The sequence below is a fragment of the Pseudophryne corroboree genome, chromosome 3, assembly GCF_028390025.1.
Source record: "Pseudophryne corroboree isolate aPseCor3 chromosome 3, aPseCor3.hap2, whole genome shotgun sequence".
In the NCBI taxonomy this organism is placed as follows: domain Eukaryota; kingdom Metazoa; phylum Chordata; class Amphibia; order Anura; family Myobatrachidae; genus Pseudophryne; species Pseudophryne corroboree.
The window spans coordinates 570168391-570189574 of record NC_086446.1 but is presented as its reverse complement, the minus strand read 5'-3'; the positions used below and the strand labels follow the sequence as shown (position 1 = coordinate 570189574).

At 44.3% G+C, this 21184-nt stretch overlaps 1 long non-coding RNA gene across 2 annotated transcripts in view; it reads right to left on the bottom strand.

Annotated features, from left to right (window-relative positions):
- Positions 1–21184, bottom strand: part of LOC135058029 (uncharacterized) — a 118797-nt gene that overhangs the window by 14888 nt on the left and 82725 nt on the right. For both annotated transcript variants that reach the window (XR_010244543.1, XR_010244544.1), the window contains exon 2: positions 15111–15249. This is a non-coding gene — a long non-coding RNA (uncharacterized LOC135058029). The remainder of the gene's footprint in view (positions 1–15110; positions 15250–21184) is intronic.

Genomic DNA, 21184 nt, shown 5'->3' with positions numbered 1-21184 from the left:
TAGTTAGAATAACAGACTGTAAGCTTTAAAGGGAGGGTGGTGCTTGAAATCATTGTTCTTCCTCTGTTAACCATGGTTACCTGCAAGGAAACACGTGCAGTTCTCATTGCTTTGCACAAAAAGAGTTTCACAAGCAAGGATATTGCAGCTAGTAAGATTGCACCTAAATCAACCATCAAGAACTTCAAGGAGAAAGGTTCAATAGTTGTGAAGAAGGTTTCAGGGCACCCAAGAATGTCCAGCAAGCACCAGGACCGTCTCCTAAAGTTGATTCGGCTGTGGGATCGGGGCACCACCAGTGCAGAGCTTGCTCAGGAATGGCAGCTGGCAGGTGTGAGTGCATCTGTATGCACAGTGAGGTGAAGACTCTTGGGAGGATGGCCTGGTGTCAAGAAGGGCAGCAAAGAAGCCATTTCTCTCCAGGAAAAACATCAGGGACATATTCTGCAAAAGGTACAGGGATTGGACTGCTGAGGACTGGCCTAAAGTCATTTTCTCTGATGAATCCCGTTTCAGATTGTTTGGGGCATCTGTAAAAATGCTTGTAATGAGATGGAAAGGTGAGTGCTACCATCAGTCCTGTGTCATGCCAACAGTAAAGCATCCTGAGAGCATTCATGTGTAGGTTTGCTTCTCAGCCAAGGGAGTGGACTCACTCACAATGTTGCTTAAGAACACAGCCATGAATAAAGAATGGTACCAAATCATCCTCCAAGAGAAACTTCTTCCAAACATCCAAGAACAGTTTAGTGACAAACAATGCCTTTTCCAGCATGATGGAGCACCTTGCCATAAGGCAAAAGTGATAACTAAGTGGCTCGGGGAACAAAACATCAAAATATTGGGTCCATGGCCAGGAAGCTCCTCAGACCTTAATCACATTGAGAACTTGTGGTCAATCCACAAGAGGTGGGTGGACAAACAAAAACCCACAAAGTTTGACAAACTCCAAGCATTGATTAGGCAAGAATGGGCAGACATCAGTCAGTGTGTGGCTCAGAAGTTGATTGACAGCATGCCAGGGCAAATTGAAGAGGTCTTGAAAAAGAAGGGTCAACACTGCAAATATTGATTCTTTGTAGAAAAAAAAGTGAATACCCTTTTCCGCGCAGTTCTGGAGAGACCATGCAGCCCTATAAACACTATAAGGGAACAGAACACTCAGTTCCAATACGTGAACCAAAACAATAGATTGTATAGTGTATATTTTAGGAGCTAGTATCCCCTGGATGTTCAAATACAGAGAAATAATTTCAATAAAAACTTTTATTCTATAATCCAACACAATTTGGATATGATAACTGAATTCAGTCTTAAGCTTTCACATTACCAATGTTTATTTATTTTGTTTTTAAAGTGACATAGTGCAGTTGTTATAGTGCAATTTTCATTTATCACAGTACCATGATAAAAAGTGACACAGTGCATATGGGGCATCAGAATGATATCAGTCTCTCACTATTGCGGTGGGCTGGCTGTATGGCAGTGTAGGTCCCGGGCTGTAAAGCTCGGCACCACCGCAGTATGATTTTACAGACCGATTAGATGTCTCCCCTTTCTGTGTATTCCAAAGTGCATGTAGTCCAAACAACGCGTTTCGGTTAAAGATCCTTTTTCAAGAATGGATGACATGCAGTGCACGCTCTGGGTTTAAATACCCTGTGATACTCTGTCTAATTACATATTATTTGGATGATTTCCGCCTCATGGTTAGATGAAATGCTTGTTTTGCGTTCCATAGCACTTACACACTGAAAATTGTAATGCCGCCTTGCTGGAACCAGAATTAGCGTCATGCGTTCCATCTGATGCTTCCGGTTGTGTTACAAAGTATCCGTATCAATTTCTTTAATATAATCAGTTTGGTTCATAATAACGACCCCTCCCCCTTGTCTTCCTATACAGGAAAATAAAAACTTGATAATAAAGCCGGCAGACAAGGGGGGAGGGGTCGTTATTAAAACTGATTATATTAAAGAAATTGATAGACAGTTGGCAGATCAGGGTACCTATAAAAACTAAGGAGTGACCCTATAACAAATATTGCTAAGAATCTAATCAATATGTGTAATAACGCTCTCGAAAAGGGGACCCTCAAAAAAGAGGAAGTAGATTTTATTAACATTATGGATCCCTCAACCACAACTATCTATGTTCTGCCTAAGATTCACAAACACCCCACTGAGCCACCAGGTCGCCCCATAATCACGGGTACCAATTGTATAACCTCAAATCTATCAGCAATGATAGATTCCTTTTTACAACCATTAGTTGCTGATACGCCTTTTTTTCTAAAAGATACTGGTGATGTCTTAAGGAAACTGGAAAATATCCAATGGGAAGATGATTGCACGTTAGTAAGTGCCGACGTTAGTACTCTTTATACAATTATAGAAGGGAACAAAGGGAAACAGGTTGTTGAATATTTCCTAGGCACAAGCACTTATTCCGAAGATCTTAAAGAATTCATCTTGGAGGCCATTGGTTTTATTCTAACCAATAATTATTTTTATGTTAATGGCTCCTATTACCTCCAACAAAGGGGTACCGCCATGGGTACCAGGGTCGCCCCCAAGCTATGCTAAGTTATTCATGGCCTATTGGGAGAAAGAAACCATAGATGAAGTCAGGAGACTGGGGGCGAGCCTGGTATGCTGGTGGTGTTTTATAGATGATATATTTTTTATTTGGAAGGGAAATATGAATTCCTTACACTCCTTTTGTAACATTTTAAATGATAATTCTATTAATATCAATTTAACTTTTTCTATAAGTCAATCAGAGATTACGTTTTTAGATTTGGTCATATATATTGAAGGAGGACAGATCTGTACTAAGACTAATAGAAAGCCCACTGATTCAAATGCCTATATTAATATGAATAGTGAACACCATATAAAATGGTTGGAAAATATACCCTTGGGGCAATATAGACGTTTGAAAAGAAATTGCACTAGAAATGAGATATTACAAACCCAAGTGGAAGAAATGACAGAGAGATTCGCAGAAAAAGGGTATTCTAAAAAAACTTTAGCTGAAGCAAAAAAGAAAATTGAAGAAATAGAAAGAATCTACTTGTAGCAAAACCGAAAAATAGAGTGGAATCCACTGCATATCAATGGGCATTTCTCACCCAATACGGTGGGCACTATAAGAACGTAGAACAAGTTATTAAGAACAATTGGAAATTACTTTTAAATGACCCATTGCTGGGTAACCATCTCCCAGAAAAACCACTGTTTATATTAGAGATGAGCGGGTTCGGTTCTCCGAGATACGAACCCCCCCCCCCCCCCCCCCCCCCGAACTTCACTTATTTTACACGCTTCCGAGGCAGCCTCAGATCTTCCCGCCTTGCTCGGTTAACCCGAACGCACCCGAACGTCATCATCCTGCTGTCGGATTCTCGCGAGATTCGTATTCTATATAAAGAGCCGCGCGTCGCCGCCATTTTCACTCGTGCATTGGAGATTGAACGGAGAGGACATGGCTGCGTTCTCTCCCTGAAAAGCTCCGTAATCTGTGCTCAGTGTGCTGCAAATACCTGTGCTCAGTGTGCTGAAAATATCTACGTTCTCTGCCTGAAAACGCTCCATATCTGTGCTCAGTGTGCTGCAAATATCTGTGCTCAGTGTGCTGCATTGTGGGGACTGGGGACCACCAGTATATAATTATCGTAGTACAGTACAGTAGGCCATTGCTGTATCTTGCAGCTCTGTGTCAAGTATACTATCTCTGTGCTGCATTATTGTGAGCAGTATATAGTAGGACAGTGCAGCATTTTGGTGACCAGCAGTATACATATAGTACAGTACAGTAGGCCATTGCTGTATCTTGCAGCTCTGTGTCACTTCTAGAATCCTGATCAGTATTCAATATCTGCTGCATTGTTGTGACCAGAATGTATACTGTACTGTGCGACGTGTGTTATACACCTGGTGATTTTATACATCCTGTAATCTGTACTGAGCAATGTGTGAGATACACCTGGGGATTATACACCCTGTATACTGTACTGTGCAACGTTTGTGATACACCTGGTGATTATACACCCTGTATACTGTACTGAGCGATGTGTGAGATACACCTTGGGATTATACACCCTATATACTGTACTGTGTGATGTCTGTTATACACCAGGTGATTATACATCCTGTAATCTGTACTGAGCGATGTGTGAGATACACCTTGGGATTATACACCCTATATACTGTACTGTGTGATGTGTGAGATACACCTTGGGATTGTACACCCTATATACTGTACTGTGTGATGTTTGAGATACACCTGGGGATTATACACCCTATATACTGTGCTGTGCAATGTGTGTTATACACCTGGTGATTATACATCCTGTAATCTGTACTGAGCGATGTGTGAGATACACCTGGGGATTATACACCCTATATACTGTACTGTGTGATGTGTAAGATACACCTGGGGATTATACACCCTTATATTATTATTATTATCCTTTATTTATATGGCTCCACAAGGGTTCCGCAGCGCCCAATTACAGAGTACATAAATAATCAAACAGGAAAACATCAACTTACAGTTGATGACAGTATAGGACAAGTACATGGTAAATAAACATAGTTACATCAGCAGATGACACTGGAATAAGTATCAGGTGGCACTACTCGGTTCTCAAAACGGCATCTTATTGGCTCACGGATGTCACGTGTTTTGGATAGCCAATAAGATGCCGTTTTGAGAACCGAGTAAAACCGAGTAAAACCGAACCTCGCTCATCACTAGGTGGCAGAAGACTGCTGGATGTGGTACAATTGAAGATTATTAAAGTAAGACAAAGGATAAGCACATGAGGGAAGAGGGCCCTGCTCGTGAGAGTTTACAATCTAAAGTGGAGGGGTAGACAGACATGGGTGACACAGATGGGATACATAGAGAACGTGGAACAGAGGGTTAGGATGAGATTTGGCTGGGTTTGGTGAAGAAGTGGACCCCCAGAAGGCACAAGTCAATATTTAACATTGCAACATTTTACTGGGCTATGCAGGAGAAAATTAAAAATAGGGAAAATAAAAATAAAAAAAATAATCTATAACTTTAAGGGGCAGACTAGATGGGCCAAGTGGTTCTTATCTGCCGTCAAATTCTATGTTTCTAACTTCTACCGCTTTCAAAAAGGTCAATGGAAGCTGAAATAATGGACAACTACCTCATGGAAGCCAGATACAGTATACCAAACAGTACTTAGCAGAGTTAGGAATGAGTGCTTATGAAATACAGTAACATTTTGTCATAATATTTCAGAAACTGCATGGCTAGTCTCTTGCACTCTTTTGCTCTAATACACCACCTGCTTTAGGATTTATATTCAAAAACATTATGTCTCCATAATTCCAAAAAAACGTCAGTCTTGTTGGAAAGTGAAAAACCAAAGTTTTTCCCATGAATGGGAAAAGATAGAGGCGCTGATATTAAAATATTAATAATAAATACACCATATACCAATATATATAATTTTGATTTATTATACCAATCTGATAAAAAGATTATTCTTGGTATTACCGGCCGGTAAATATAATAAAATATATTCCACTATTTGAACAATCACATGCCATAAAATAAAGGAAATAAGAAACTTAAAAAACTACTAATTGAATGAAAATCTACAGTGTAGAATGTCCTTTAAAGTTTTTGGATATCCAAATACTGATGGTTTATTCCACCTAAAACTTGAGCCCAATATTATTATTATAATCACTCCTCCCGGCCGCTGGTAGCAGTTCCTTTATATGCGGACATATCAGGAGGTCAAATGGAAATGTTTAACTTGTGGTTGTTTAAAAGTTACCAGAAAGTGATATTGGCTCATCAGGTGGTGTTCAATTAGTATTCAGCTGAAGTGGAGCAGTCTCTCAATCAATATATCATAAACGGATCAAAGATTCTCTTTAAACGAGGGGTTATTTAGCTGATGGTATACGGGCTTTCAAGCAGTGTTCCCAATGGGGCGAGGTGTAATAATAAGTGCTCACCTCGTTCTCTGTATCAGGCTACATGCCGCACATGGGCTGTGCGGCAGGCGCTGCTTCAAGCGCTGCTCTCTCCCCAGACCGCTTCGTAGCTAACTCCCTCCGTGCTCTATGGGGTATATTTACTAAGGTCCCGATTTTGACCGAGATTATGTTTTTTCTTCAAAGTGTCATCTCGGGAATTTACTAAACTCAAATCACGGCAGTCATGAGGGCATTCGTATTATTTTGGAAGTCCTAGGAAAAAATTTCGAATCAATCCACCATCGGTCAAATACGCCAGGAATTTGGTAGAAATCGGTCATTTACTAAAAAGTGCAAATCACAAACACTGCCGACAATAGCCAAACACTGCGGTGCTAAAATACAAATCGTGAAAAAGTGCTAAAAAAAACCAGACCTGCTTTTTTTTACCGTGTTCGGATAGGCATGCACGGATCCATGAGATCCGTGCATGTTTTTCTGTGGGAAGGGGTGTGAAAGTGTTATTTTTGTTTAAAAAAAATGCGTAGATCCCCCCTCCTAAGCCAAACCAGCCTCGGGCTCTTTGAGCCGGCCCTGGTTGAAAAAATATGGGAAAAAAGTGACAGGGGTTCCCCCATATTTAAACAACCAACACCGGGCTCTGCGCCTGGTCCTGGTTCCTAAAATACGGGGGACAAAAAGCGTAGGGGTCCCGCGTATTTCTGAAACCAGCACCGGGCTCCACTAGCCAGATACATAATGCCACAGCCGGGGGACTCTTTTATATAGGTCCCTGCGGCCCTGGCATTACATACCCAACTAGTCGCCCCTAACCGGGGTACCCTGGAGGAGTGGGGACCCCTTCAATCAAGGGGTCCCCCCCTCCAGCACCCAAGGGCCAGGGGTGAAGCCCGAGGCTGTCCCCCCCCATCCAAGGACTGCGGATGGGGGGCTGATAGCCTTGTCAAAAAATGAATATTGTTTTTATTAGCAGTACTACAAGTCCCAGCAAGCCTCCCCCGCAAGCTGGTACTTGGAGAACCACAAGTACCAGCATGCGGTGGAAAACCGGGCTCGCTGGTACCTGTAGTACTACTACTAAAAAAAAAACCCCAATAAAAACAGAAGACACACACCTTGAAAGTAAAAGTTTAATACATACATCCACACCTCCATATACACATACTTACTTATGTTCACTTGAGGGTCGGTCCTCTTCTCCATGTAGAATCCATGGGGTACCTGTTGAAAAAATTATACTCACAAAATCCAGTGTAGATGGCTCCTTTTCTTTTCAATTTGTAATCCTGGTACTTTGCAAAATAAAAAAACGGACACCCGACCACGCACTGAAAGGGGCCCCATGTTTTCACATGGGACCCCTTTCCCCGAATGCAAGGAACCCCCCCTGACTTCTGTCTAAGAGGGTTCCATCAGCCAATCAGGGAGCGCCACGTTGTGGCACCCTCCTGATTGGCTGTGTGCTCCTGTAGTGTATGGCAGGCAGCACACGGCAGTGTTACAATGTAGCGCCTATGCGCTCCATTGTAACCAATGGTGGGAACTTTGTGGTCAGCTGTTGACCGAAAGTAACCTCACCGCTGACCACAAAGTTCCCAAACAAACAAACAAACCGTACGGCAGGCACCACTGCAGATGGCACTCGCTCCCTGAGCACCCAATGGTCTCCACTGCATGCAGGTCAAGTTGATCCTCAATGTAATGGAAATGCCGGCTTGTGATAAATAAACAAGAAGGCCTTCAAGACAGATCAGCGGCTTCCTCAGAACGGTTTGTGTGCGGCGTGCAGCCCGACATAGAGCACGGAGGGAGTTAGCTACGTAGCGGTCTGGGGAGAGAGCAGTGCTTGAAGCAGTGCCTGCCGCACAGCCCGTGTGCGGTGTGTAGCCTGATACAGAGAACGAGGTGAGCACTTATTATTACACCTCACCCCATTGGGAACACTGCTTGAAAGCCCGTATACCATCAGCTAAATAACCCCTCGTTTAAAGAGAATCTTTGATCCGTTTATGATATATTGATTGAGAGACTGCTCCACTTCAGCTGAATACTAATTGAACACCACCTGATGAGCCAATATCACTTTCTGGTAACTTTTAAACAACCACAAGTTAAACATTTCCATTTGACCTCCTGATATGTCTGCATATAAAGGAACTGCTACCAGCGGCCGGGAGGAGTGATTATAACAATAATATTGGGCTCAAGTTTTAGGTGGAATAAACCATCAGTATTTGGATATCCAAAAACTTTAAAGGACATTCTACACTGTAGATTTTCATTCAATTAGTAGTTTTTTAAGTTTCTTATTTCCTTCATTTTAAGGCATGTGATTGTTCAAATAGTGGAATATATTTTATTATATTTACCAGCCGGTAATACCAAAAATAATCTTTTTATCAGATTGGTATAATAAATCAAAATTATATTTATTGGTATATGGTGTATTTATTATTAATATTTTAATATCAGCGCCTCTATCTTTTCCCATTCGTGGGAAAAACTTTGTTTTTTTGTTTTCATCTATTGTGGGAAGAGTAAACCCACTCAAGAGGCTGCAGATATTTAAATATTTTCAGCTGGCGCTGGGTTAATCTTTCTATATATATATATACATTTATTGGAAAGTGGTTTGTTCCTTTGTAAGGGAAAGAGAACAAACGTTCTCAAACAACGGTTTCTCAATTTCTTTTTGCTCTGGGAAGGGATTGTGGATTCGCAGGAATATCCGAGCATTTCTGTAATCAGAAAGCAGCAACTTTCTACAAATGTTTACGAATAATTCCAATGATTTTGTCATTTTCTTCCAGTGATTTGGACCAATAATACCATTGATTAAAATGAATAATTCCAGTGATTTTGTCATTTTCTTCCAGTGATTTGAACCAATAATACCATTGATTAGAACGAATAATTCCAGTGATTTGTCATTTTCTTCCAGTGATTTGGACCAATAATACCATTGATTAGAATGAATAATTCCTGTGATATTGAGGTGTTTGTGTCGCTTAGCTTAGCCGTCCAGCGACCACAGTGCACCTCTTTTTCTCTTTTCTTTGCATCATGTGCTGTTTGGGGCCAATTTTTTTTAAGTGCCATCCTGTCTGACACTGCAGTTCCACTCCTAGATGGGCCAGGTGTTTGTGCCGCCCTCTTGGGTCTCTTTGCTTAGTCATCCAGCGACCTTGGTGCAAATTTTAGGACTAAAAATAGTATTGTGAGGTGTTCAGAATAGACTGGAAATGAGTGGAAATTGTGGTTATTGATGTAAATAATACTATAGGATCAAAATTACCCCCAAATTCTATGATTTAAGCTGTTTTTGAGGGGTTTTTGAAAAAAAACACCCGAATCCAAAACACACCCGAATCCGCCAAAAAATTTTCAGGGAGGTTTTGCCAAAACGCGTCCGAATCCAAAACACGGCCGCGGAACTGAATCCAAAATAAAAACACAAAACCCGAAAAATTTCCGGTGCACATCTCTAGTTTATATACAGAAAAGCTAAGTCATTAAAAGATAATTTGGTCAACAGTAGCCTTCTGGAAGTTAGTCTAAAGAAGGAACGGAATAAGGGTTTTCATCGCTTTTGCGATTGTGTGATGTGTAAAACCACAACACACTCGTAGCATTGAACGTAAAACGGTAGAATTTGTGGCTAATGGCAAAAAATATAAAATAAAAGATTTCATCACTTGCCATTCTTGCATTGTAATTTATTTACTTGAATGTAAATGTGGTCTAATCTATATAGGCAAAACATTGAGATCTTTGAAGAAAAAGCGGAACATGTCTATAACATACGAAAAGGGTTACATACACATCCGCTATCAGAACATTTTAGTGTAAAACACAATAAATGTGAGAAACAAATTAAGAGGTTTTTAGGGATCCAACAGGTACAAGCAACTTGGAAATATAAAAATGTAGAGAAATTAATAGCCTAGAGAGAGATGAGGTGGATCTATGAACTAAATACCCTCAAACCGAATGGTCACAATGCTGATTTTGAAATTAAGTGGTTTTTAGATTAATCTTGATGTAAAAATATTTTATATATTTTTTATTTAATGTGTTTTTCTCTCTTTTTTCTCTTTCTTTTTAAAAATGTTTCAAAAACCAGTTTGGAGCGAGTGCTAAAAAGTGGGAAAATCCTGACTCAGTTTAGGGAAGGACTATGTGGGAATATAAAGTACCACATTAGATTAATTGTGAGCCAGGACTAGTACCACTTTTTGGGATCAGTTTTTGATTCAAATATCTGAAGTCCGAAGTATATTGGATACCTGTTTAAAAATGGTGACGAACATAGTAATCACATTATGAAGAAACCATTGCCCTGACTAAAGATGGCCACCGTTCCAGATGTAAAGGGAGATCCAGGAGGAATTACAGTGGAGATGTGACATATAAAGCTCTTGAACGGAGTTAATGGAGATTACGATATAGAGGTGGAACGGATAGATCAAACTAAGTAAAAGCTCCGCATTGTGATAAATCATCTACGAATACTTTGGAACGCAACCAGAAGCGTCAGATGGAACGCATGACGCTACTTCCGGTTTCGGCAAGGCGGCATTACAATTTTCAGTGTGGAAGTGCTATGGAATGCAAAACAAGCATTTCCTCTAACCATGAGGCGGAAATCATCCAATTAATGTGTAATTAGACAGAGTATCACAGGGTATTTAAACCCAAAGCGTGCACTGCATGTCATCCATTCTTGAAAAAGGATCTTTAACCGAAACACATTGGCCCTCATTCCGAGTTGTTTGCTCGGTAATTTTCTTCGCATTGCAGCGATTTTCCGCTAATTGCGCATGCGCAATGTTCGCACTGCGACTGCGCCAAGAAAATTTGCTATGCAGTTAGGAATTTTACTCACGGCATTACGAGGTTTTTTCTTCGTTCTGGTGATCGTAATGTGATTGACAGGAAGTGGGTGTTTCTGGGCGGAAACTGGCCGTTTTATGGGTGTGTGTGAAAAAACGCTGCCGTTTCTGGGAAAACGCGGGAGTATCTGAAGAAACAGGGGGGTGTCTGGGCGAACGCTGGGTGTGTTTGTGACGTCAAACCAGGAACGAAACTGACTGAACTGATCGCAGTTGCCGAGTAAGTGTGGAGCTACTCAGAAACTGCTAAGAAGTGTCTATTCGCAATTCTGCTAATCTTTCGTTCGCAATTTTACTATGCTAAGATTCACTCCCAGTAGGCGGCGGCTTAGCATGTGCAAAGCTGCTAAAAGCAGCTTGCGAGCGAACAACTCGGAATGACCACCATTGTTTGGACTACATGCACTTTGGAATACACAGAAAGGGGAGACATCTAATCGGTCTGTAAAATCCTACTGTGGTGGTGCCGAGCTTTACAGCCCGGGACCTACACTGCCATACAGCCAGCCCACCGCAGCACCTGTTCATGGTGAGAGACTGATATCATTCTGATGCCCCATATGCACTGTGTCACTTTTTATCATGGTACTGTGATAAATGAAAATTACACTATAACAACTGCACTATGTCACTTTACCAATGTTTATATATTTTGTTTCTAATGTGAAAGCATAAGACTGAATTCAGTTATCATATCCAAATTGTGTTGGATTTTAGAATAAAAGATTTTATTGAAATTATTTCTCTGTATTTGAACATCCAGGGCAGAGGCGTAGCTAGGGTTTTCAAAGCCCAGGGGCAAGATGGAAAATGGCGCGCCCCCCAAGAAAAAAAAGTTTTAAAAAGCGCGGTGAAAAAGAGGGCGTGGCCACGCACCAGAAGGGGTGTGACCACGCACCAGAAGGGGTGTGGCCACTGAAAATGGCCCACAGTGCCAGTTACATTGCGCCACAGTGCCAGATACAATGCCCCACAGTGCCGGATACATTGCCCCACAGTGCCAGATACATTGCCCCACAGTGCCAGATACATTGCCCCACAGTGCCAGATACATGCCCCACAGTGCCAGTTACATTGCCCCACAGTGCCAGTTACATTGCCCCACAGTGCCAGATACATGCCCCACCGTGCCAGATACATGCCCCACCGTGCCAGATACATGCCCCACCATGCCAGTTACATGCCCCACCGTGCCAGATACATGCCCCACAGTGTCAAATACATGCCCCACAGTGCCAGTTACATGCCCCACAGTGCCAGTTACATGCCCCACAGTGCCAGTTACATTGCCCCACAGTGCCAGATACAATGCCCCACAGTGCCAGTTACATGCCCCACAGTGCCAGATACATGCCCCACAGTGACGGATACATTGCCCCACAGTGCCAGTTATATTCCCCACAGTGCCAGATACATGCCCCACTGTGCCAGTTACATGCCCCACTGTGACAGATACATGCCCCACTGTGACAGATACATACCCCACTGTGCCAGATACATTGCCACACAGTGCCAGATACATTGCCACACAGTGCCAGTTACATGCCACACAGTGCCAGTTACATTGCCCCACAGTGCCAGTTACATTGCCCCCACAGTGCCAGATACATGCCCCACAGTGCCAGTTACATGCCCCACTGTGCCAGATACATGCCGCACTGTGCCAGATACATGCCCCACTGTGCCAGTTACATGCCCCACTCAGTGCCAGATACATGCCCCACTCAGTGCCAGTTACATGCCCCACTCAGTGCCAGATACATGCCCCACTGTACCGCTCCCCGTTACTCACCGCTTATTGACGTGAGGGGAGGAGAGCGCAGCGCAGCACCTCTCCTTCCCCTCACCGCTCCAGGTCTCCGGCGGCTGTCTGGCGCCGGTTCGCTAGCCAATCAGAGCTCGCGGACCGGCAGCCAATCAGGAGCCGGTCCGCGAGCTCTGATTGGCTAACGCCGCCGTAGACCGGACATAGCAGCGCTGCTAGTGCTGGCGGCGGTGAGGGGAGGGAGAGACACTGCTCTCTCCTCCCCTCACATTTTGGCGTGACGGGGGCGAGTGGGGCATGATGCCCTGGCTGCCAGCGGCGCCCCCCTCTCCTGGGCCTGCCAAGGCGCCCAGGGCATGTGCCCCACTCGCCCTACCCTTGTTACGCCTCTGATCCAGGGGATGCTAGCGCCTAAAATATACACTGTACAATATTGATTCTTTGCACAACCTAATGTAATTGTCAATAAAAGCCTTTGACACTTATGAAATGCTTGTAATTTTACTTCAGTATACCATAGTAACATCTGACAAAAGGTCTAAAAACACTGAGGCAGCAAACTGTGTGAAAACCAATCATCTAAAGTTGCAGGAGGCATGGCGAACTACCAATTTCTATGACTGTACTTATGTTGCTGAGAAGAAGCCAGGCCAGCGGGCCATGAGTGTGAGAAAGCCAGGAGACCTTGTCTACACCAGCAAGAGGCAGGAAGGACTTTGAAAAGGCCAGGAGGTGCCATACCTGTGAGCAGGGTTGCCATCAGAAATTGTGGGCCCCCAGAACTGACAAAATAGGTAGGACTTCCCCTGGGGGTGGAGCTATGGATATAGGGGATGCAGTAAGTACACCAGCTGTCGAGATCCCGGCGCTCAGGAGATCGATGCTGGAATCCCAACACCGGACCCGTATTCCCACTCAGTTGGTGAATCCATGGCACCAACTGAGTGGGAATAGAACCTGTGGCGAGCGCAGTGAGCCACCGGGCTCGATGCATGGCGAGCACAGTGAGCCTGCGCGGGGACTCGCTGCTAGGATTCTGACAGACAGGATGCTGCTGTGGGTATAGAGACAGTTGGCATCCAGTCTGCCAGGATATCGTATATAGCCTGGATAAAGTGGGTAGAGCTACAGTAGGGTGGAGCATTACATTTTTTTTTCAAATGTTAAAGTTTGGACTGTGGGGTGGGTGTTATTATAACATGTTACTCTATCATTATAGCTATGTGATACCATAGCCTGCCTCAGCCACCTCAGTATGATCTTAAATAAACTCATGGCAGATCAACCTCACTCACACATAAACACATACCCCAACCACCTCCCTCTATCACACATATGCCCATCCCTACCCCAGCCTACTCTTTAAAACATAAATACCCCAGTCACTTATATCTCACACATATATACCCAGCCTTGCCCCCAGCAACCTCTTTCACACATATATACCCCAGCCACCTCACACATATACACCCAACCCTGCCCCAGCCACCTCCCTCACACATATATACCCCAGCCACCAATGTTTCACACATATATACCCAGGCCTGCCCCAGTCACCTTCCTCTCACACACATATACCCCAGTCACCTACCTCTCATATATATACCCCAGCCACCTCCCTCTCACGCATATACCCAGCCCTGCCCATCCACCTCTCTCTTACACACATATACCGCATCCACCTCCCTCTCACACATATAGGTACTGTAGCCCTACCTCACCGCTGTCAGAGTTTCCCAGGGTAGTTGCTAAATCCAAGTTTTCCCAGTGTGCTGCTTAGTCTATTACGATCTTTCGGACATAATGTTGCCTTCTCTCTGACTTTTGTAAAACATGATGCTTGTGTTTCTGTATTTGTTTGCCCATATTGTCGTTTTTTTTTTGTATCGTCCATGGTGGCAGCCATTTTGTTGAAGACATTTCTATACAGATCCTCATTCGCAGCCGCACAGGTGGGCTCCCTTTCTGTACGAGCTTGTTACTGCAGTTCCCCCATTATGGCGGTCCTGCCTATTAGATTCAGGACTGAGACTTTAATGTGAAACTTTGTGATGCAGACTAGCTGTCCAGTATAGTGAGAAGCAAAGAAGTGAGTTAGTGACCTGCACTGGGGCTATGTTGTTCGTTATTATTTGTTTCATTTAAAGCTCCATTTGATTAATTTGCCTGAAAAGCTATGTGTGGACCCTGATTAAGCTAATTACTCCAGAATTGTCATATATATATATATATATATATATATATATATAGACAGATCCAGCACTCACGCAGACCCTCAGCTGCTCGAAACTTGCTCACGGTGCACTCCTTAGAGACAGATAGCCCCAAATATAGACAGCGGACGGAGGCGACACTCAGAGACTTGTAAACGGGTAAGTTTTCGTGAAATTTAATACATCTACGTTACGGAGCCTCAGACCCATCGTCAGGATAACAGTGTAATACAAAAAACAACTTAAATACCTTAAGAGCATATGGTCCTTCCGTCACCGCCATCCACGCTGCCCGACTTCCGGTCATGTCTCGTCCGACCTCCGGAAATTACAAGCTCCCGGCCCGTCCAGCAAGCGTTCAGGGGTTGGGACTTGGTAACCATAGCAACCTGTGACAACAAAACAATTGAAAAAACAATCAGAAATGACAGATGAAGTTTAAAACAGTATACTACAATGTGTCACATCGTGCTTAGATAAGTTACCATAGCTAAACAAAAAATACACAAACAATAGTGATAAAATAGAGATGTGCATCGGGCATTTTTCAGGTTTTGGATTTTGGTTTTGGATTCGATTCTGCGGTCGCGTTTTGGATTCGGACGCGTTTTGGCAAAACCTCCCTTAAGAATTTTTGTCGGATTCGGGTGCGTTTTGGATTCAGGTTTTTTTTTTTTTAAACCCTCAAAAACAGCTTAGATCATAGAATTTGGGGGTAATTTTGATCCTATAGTATTATTAACTTCAATAACCATAATTTCCACTCATTTCGAGTCTATTCCGAACACCTCACACCTCACAATATTATTTTTAGTCCTAAAATTTGCACCGAGGTCGCTCGATGACTAAGCTAAGCGACCCAAGTGGTCGGCACAAACACCTGGCCCACCTAGGAGTGGCACTGCAGTGTCAGACAGGATGGCACTTAAAAAAAATAGTCCCCAAACAGCACATGATGCAAAGATAAATAAAAAAAAGAGGTGCAAGATGTTGTATAAACAGGACATGCACACTTTAACAAACCCATCATTTCAGCGACAGGGTCTGCCACACGACTGTGGCTGAAATGACTGGTTGGTTTGGGCCCCCACCAAAAAATAAGCAATCAATCTCTTCTTGCACAAACTGGCTCTACAGAGGCAGGATGTCCACCTCCTCCTCATCGTCCGATTCCTCACCTCTATCACTGTGTACATCCCCCTCCTCACAGAGTATTAATTCGTCCCCACTGGAATCCACCATTACAGGTCCCTGTGTACTTTCTGGCGGCAATTGCTGGTAAATGTCTCAGAGGAATTGATTATAATTCATTTTGATGAACATCATCTTCTCCACATTTTCTGGAAGTAACCTCCTATGCCGATCGCTGACAAGGTTACCGGCTGCACTAAACACTCTTTCGGAGTACACACTGGAGGGGGGGGGGGGGGGGGGGGCAACTTAGGTAAAATAAAGCCAGTTTGTGCAAGGGCCTCCAAATTGCCTCTTTTTCCTGCCAGCATCCGTACGGACTGTCTGACATGCCTACTTGGATGCTGTCACTCATATAATCCTCCACCATTCTTTCAATGGTGACAGAATCATATGCAGTGACAGTAGATGACATGTCAGTAATCGTTGGCAGGTCCTTCAGTCCGGACCAGATGTCAGTTTTCGCTCCTGACTGCCCTCACCGTGAGCAGGTGGTTTTGGAAATTTGATCCTTTTCCTGGCAGCTCCAGTGGCTGTAGAAAATGAAGGAGGAGTTGTTGGCAGGTCACGTTCCGCTTGACTTGACAAGTGTCTCACCAGCAGGTCTTTGAACATCTGCAGACTTGTGTCTGCCGGAAAGAGAGATACAACGTTGGCTTTAAACCTAGGATCGAGCACGGTGGCCAAAATGTAGTGCTCTGATTTCAACAGATTGACCACCCGTGAATCCTGGTTAAGCGAATGAAGGGGTCCATCCACAAGTCCCACATGCCTAGCGGAATCGCTCTGTTTTAGCTCCTCCTTCAATCTCTCCAGCTGCTTCTGCAAAAGCCTGATGAGGGGAATAACCTGACTTAGGCTGGCAGTCTCTGAACTGACTTCACGTGTGGCAAGTTCAAAGGGTTGGAGAACCTTGCACAACGTTAAAATCATTCTCTACTGCGCTTGAGTCAGGTGCATTCCCCCTCCTTTGCCTATATTGTAGGCAGCTGTATAGGCTTGAATGGCCTTTTGCTGCGCTTCCATCCTCTGAAGCATATAGAGGGTTAAATTCCACCTCGTTACCACCTCTTGCTTCAGCTGATGGCAGGGCATGTTCAGGAGTGTTTGATGGTGCTCCAGTCTTCGGCACGCGGTGGCTGAATGTCGAAAGTGGCCCACAATTCTTCGGGCCACCGACAGCATCTCCTGCGCGCTCCTGTCGTTTTTTTTTAAATTCTGCACCACCAAATTCATTGTATGAGCAAAACATGGGACGTGCTGGAATTTGCTCAAATGTAATGCACGCACAATGGTGGTCATTCCGAGTTGTTCGCTCGTTGTCGATTTTCGCTGTATTGCGATTAGACGCTTACTGCGCATGTGCAAGGCTCGCAGAGCGCATGCGCTTAGTTATTTTACACAAAAGTTAGGTATTTTACTCACGGCATAACAAGGTTTTTTCATCGTTCTGGTGATCGTAGTGTGATTGACAGGGAGTGGGTGTTTCTGGGCGGAAACTTGCTGTTTTCTGGGCGTGTGAGAAAAAACGCTGGCGTTTCTGGGAAAAAACGCGGGAGTGTCTGAAGAAACGGGGGAGTGTCTGGGCGAACGCTGGGTGTGTTTGTGACGTGAAACCAGGAACGAAACTGACTGAACTGATCGCAATGGCTGAGTAAGTCTCGAGCTACTCAGAAACTGCTAAGAAATTTCTATTCGCAATTCTGCGAATCTTTCGTTCGCAATTCTGCTAAGTTAAGATACACTCCCAGAGGGCGGCGGCTTAGCGTGTGCAATGCTGCTAAAAGCAGCTAGCGAGCGAACAACTCGGAATGAGGGCCAATATTGGTGGCGTTGTCCGATGTCACAAATCCCCAGGAGAGTCCAATTGGGGTAAGCCAATCTGCGATGATGTTCCTCAGTTTCCGTAAGAGGTTGTCAGCTGTGTGCCTCTTTTGGAAAGCGGTGATACAAAGCGTAGCCTGCCTAGGAATGAGTTGGCGTTTGGGAGATGATGCTACTGGTGCCGCTGCTGCTGTTGTTGCTGCGGGAGGCAATACATCTACCCAGTGGGCTGTCACAGTCATATAGTCCTTAGTCTGCCCTGCTCCACTTGTCCACATGTCTGTGGTTAAGTGGACAGTGGGTACAACTGCATTTTTTAGGACACTGGTGACTCTTTTTCTGACGTCTGTGTACATTCTCGGTATCGCCTGCCTAGAGAAGTGGAACCTAGATGGTATTTGGTACCAGGGACACACTACCTCAAGAAATTCTCTAAGTCCCTGTGAACTAACGGCGGATACCGGACGCACGTCTAACACCAACATAGTTGTCAAGGCCTGAGTTATCCGCTTTGCAACAGGATGACTGCTGTGATATTTCATCTTCCTCGCAAAGGACTGTTGGACAGTCAATTGCTTACTGGAAGTAGTACAAGTGATCTTCCGACTTCCCCTCTGGGATGACGATCGACTCCCAGCAGGAACAACAGCAGCACCAGCAGCAGTAGGCGATACACTCAAGGATCCATCGGAGGTATCCCAGTTAGGAGAGGACTCGTCAGACTTGCCAGTGACATGGCCTGCAGGACTATTGGCGTTCCTGTCTAAGGAGGAAATTGACATTGAGGGAGTAGGTGGTGTGGTTTGCAGGAGCTTGGGAACAAGAGGAAGAAGGGATTTAGTTGTCAGTGGACTGCTTCCGCTGTCACCCAAAGTTTTTGAACTTGTCAATAACTTCTGATGACTGCGCTCCAGGTGACATATAAGGGAGGATGTTCCTAGGTAGTTAACGTCCTTACCCCTACTTATTACAACAAAGGCAACACACGGCTTGACACCTGTTGTCCGCATTTCTGTTAAAATAATTCCACACCGAAGAGGTGATTTTTTTTGGTATTTTGACCAGGCATGTCAATGGCCTTATTCATCCCACGGACAACAGGTGTCTCCCCGGGTGCCTGACTTAAACAAACCACCTCACCATCAGAATCCTCCTTGCCAATTTCCTCCTCAGCGCCAGCAACACCCATATCCTCATCCTGGTGTACTTCAACAGTGACATTTTCAATTTGAATATCAGGAACTGGACTGTGGGTGCTCCTTCCAGCACTTGCAGGGAGCGTGCAAATGGTGGAAGGAGCCACTTCTTCCCGTCCAGTGTTAGGAAGGTCAGGCATCACAACCGACACAATTGGACTCTCCTTGGGGATTTGTGATTTAGAAGAACGCACAGTTCTTTGCTGTGCTTTTGCCAGCTTAACGCTTTTCATTTTTCTAGCGGGAGGATGAGTGCTTCCATCCTCATGTGAAGCTGAACCACTAGCCATGAACATACATAGGCCAGGGCCTCAGCCGTTCCTTGCCACTCCGTGTCGTAAATGACATATTGGCAAGTTTACACTTCTCCTCAGACGCTTTTAATTTAGATTTTTTTGGTCATTTTACTGAACTTTTGTTTTTTGGATTTTACATGCTCTCTACTATGACATTGGGTATCGGTCTTGGCAGACGACGTTGATGGCATTGAATCATCTCTGCCATGACTAGTGGCAGCAGCTTCAGCACTAGGTGGAAGTGGATCTTGATCTTTCCCTATTTTACCCTCCAAATTTTTGTTCTCCATTTTATAATGTGTGGAATTATATGCCAGTAATATATCTGGAAATAGATGGTAGTAATGTCTGGAATTAGATACCACTAGATAGATACCAGATACCACTGTGACTGGAATGATGATGACCTAGGCACAGTGACAGGACACTACCATAGCACCCTACAGCAGCAAGATGCAGCACAAGACACTGGACTTTTAGTAATGTACTGTAGTATACTGGTCACCACAATGCAGCACAAGACAATGAGTAGTGATCCTGAGCACTGATGAGGATACTAGAACTGACACTGGGCAGCGAGATGCAGCACTGGACTATTGTACTGTAGTATACTGGTCACCACAATGCAGCACAAGACAATGAGTAGTGATACTGAGCACTGATGAGGAGACTAGAACTGACACTGGGCAGCAAGAACAGCACTGGACTATTGTACTGTATTATACTGGTCACCACAATGCAACATAAGACAATGAGCAGTGATACTGAGCACTGATGAGGATACAAGAACTGACACTGGGCAGCGAGAATAGCACTGGACTATTGTACTGTAGTATACTTGTCACCACAATGCAGCACAAGACAATGAGTAGTGATACTGAGCACTGATGAGGATACTAGAACTGACACTGGGCAGCGAGAACAGCACTGGACTATTGTACTGCTGTATACTGGTTACCACAGTGCAGCACAAGACAATGAGTAGTGATACTGAGCACTGATGAGGATACTAGAACTGACACTGGGCAACGAGATGCAGCACTGGACTATTGTACTGTAGTATACTGGTCACCACAATGCAGCACAAGACAATTAGCACTGATCCTGAGCACTGATGAGGATACTAGAACTGACACTGAGCAGAGAGATGCAGCACTGGACTATTGTACTGTAGTATACTGGTCACCACAATGAAGCACAGATACTGAGCACTGATACTGAGCTGATATTGAGCTTTCCACTCAGAGAACGTAGCCACGTCCTCTCGCTCTCTCGACAATGTATGAGTGAAAATGGCGACGACGCTCGGCTCTATATGTGATCTCAATCTGGCTAGAATCCGACAGCGGGATGATGACATTTTACCTCGTTCGGGTTTTCCGAGTCAGGCGGGAAGAACTGAGTCTGCCTCGGACCCGTGTAAACAACGTGGAGTTCGGGGGGGGGGGGGGGTGTGGGGGGGGTCGGTTCTCAGAGAACCGAACCCGTTCATCTCTAGTGATATATAAATACTCAGGAGAAAAACACGTAATAAACACAATGAATATGAAGAGAGATCGATACAGCAAATGTCGGCAGCAGCAAATGTATGAAAGAACAGCCTCATAACTGGCAATTTAAATGAATGTATAGGAAGCACCTTAGGCACAGGGATTCATTAAACCCCCTCGGGTATATTGTGTCCAATAAATGGATCCACTTGGCCTCAAGCTGTAGGAGCTTCCTTGATCTGTCTCCACCCCGCAACGAGGAGGGGACATGATCAATGATCCGATAACGCAAAGTTGCCAAACCATGTTTGGCTACCATGAAATGCC